Below are 2222 nucleotides of genomic sequence, written 5' to 3' on the forward strand. Positions count from 1 at the left end.
AAGCAGTATGATATAAGCAATCAACATTCTTATCGCTTTCAGTTTCTGCTTAGTGGCTTCGCTGGGTGGTTCCGGCTCAGAGTCTCGGTGAGGTCACAGTTAATTGGGGCTGCAGTCATGTGATGCCTTGAGCAAGGCTGAAGGCTCCCCTTCCCACTGGCTTACCCACATGCTGGGCAGCTTAGTGCTGGCCATTGGTGGGAGAGTTTAGTCACTTGCCACATGGACCCCTCTCTAGGGCTGCTTGTGTGTCCACCCAACGTAACAGTTGGCTTCTCCAAAGCAAGGGATCGAAGAGAGAGCAAGGAAAAACCCACAGCGTTGTTTTATGACCTAGTCTTGAAAGTCACACTGTTATTTTGACAGTATCCTATTGATTACACAGATCTGTGCTGTTTAGTGTGGAAGGGTGCACAAAGGTACAGATACCTGGGGGTAAAACCCACTGGGAGCCAGCTGGGTACCATCTCAGGCCATCATCACCAAGTTAACCCCACCTCTGGATTTCTACATCCCCATTTTCTCTGCTCTCAGATATGTTACTGGAAGAAGGGTTGCAGCCTGAAGTTCCTTATTTTAACACCACCAAAACAAAGTTTGTAAATATATCCTCTAAGAGGAACATGGCCCTTCTCCAACTCTAAAAGTATACTTGCAATTCCTTCCCTTCCCAGTACGGTACTCCCGGAGGCACTTGCAGTGATGCAGGTTGGAGCTAGGGAAAGCCCTGGTGCCTGCCCCCCACTGCAGCCTTCCCCTATTTGTCTGACCATTTGATTAATGCTTCTCTTGACTCCCATATCTCCTGTAGAACACCTGTTTGGCATGGACTTTGGACATTCCAAATGTCCAAATCAGACTCAATTCTCTGATGTTTATGTACGTTTCTATGACTTAGCATAGCTGACTCATTGCAGCCTGTATGTTTTCTGCTTCCCCTTCTGATCGGTGGTTCAACGGGTTCATATGGCTCAATGTCACCCTAACATGCCCTAGCAACTTCAGTTTTGCACTGTCCTCAGATCTATTTCATTGAAACTTTCACAAATACCCAGATCTTCTAGTAAAATAACAAAAAACAATAATAATAATAAACAAAAAAATAAAAACAAGGGCAAGTATCATTTGAACAAAAAAAATTCTCCCTCTCATTACCTGAACAATCTTTTCCCTCTCTTCTCTTCCCCTCCCATTCCCTTCCCTTCCCTGTCAGTCCTCTAAAATGAATGTTCTATACTCAGTTGTTTTATTTCTTCACTTCACACACTTTGATTTCCAACTTCAGCATTCTGAGAGAACTGCTTCGTCAAGTGAGCTGGAATAATATGAGATTGTATACAGGAGAATTTACTGACATAAGGGCACATCTCAGGATACGAGGTTGAGCATCCTGGCAAGAACCAGGTACAAAATTGCTGCTAGGATGGCTCCCTGAATCCCGGAAAAGTGCTGGCTCATGAAGAGTGAGTCTGAAGTGCCTAAATTGCTATGTCAGGCAGTAGAGGAAAGGATTACAGGACTCAGAAAAGGGGACATGCTGAAACAGATGTAAGGTTAGGCCAGAACACCCACCATGGGATTATGTCCTATAGGATGGCTCAAGGAGCCATATTCATCAAGGCCATAGAACGCATTGATGAGAGGTACAGCAACATTGCTAATAAGTTCAGTGGTGCTTTCCCCAGTAGAACATAGTTGATGGAAGGAGGGGCTGTCCTGGAACTTGGCTCACTGATAGCAATGAAGATGATGGAACCCTGATGCACTAGACACCAGAATGACGGCACTTAAGGGCAGAATGACAAAATCAGAGTGGCAGCTAACAGGACCTGACTTTTAGGGAGTTGTAGGGATTGTAAATAGTATACAGTTTCTCTAGGAAGAACATGGACGCATGGGTAGTCAAAAAGTTCAAATGGCCCTCAACATACGATTTTTCTGCCTCACCATGGTGTGCATTCAATAGAAACTGCACTTTGAATTTTGAACTTTGATCTCTTCCCAGGCTAGGGACATGCCATATGATACCCTCTTGTGATGCTGGGCAGTGGCAGCAAGCCACAGCTCCCAGTCAGGCACGTGATCACAAGAGTAAACAACTGATACTGTACAGTGTACTGAATTCAAAAATTACATGATGAGATATTCAGCACTTTATTATACACTAGGCTTTGTGTTTGATGATTTTGCTCAATTGTAGGCTAATGTAAGTGTTGTGAGCA

This window comes from Mandrillus leucophaeus, unplaced genomic scaffold (genome assembly GCF_000951045.1).
Source record: "Mandrillus leucophaeus isolate KB7577 unplaced genomic scaffold, Mleu.le_1.0 Scaffold49, whole genome shotgun sequence".
Classification (NCBI taxonomy): domain Eukaryota; kingdom Metazoa; phylum Chordata; class Mammalia; order Primates; family Cercopithecidae; genus Mandrillus; species Mandrillus leucophaeus.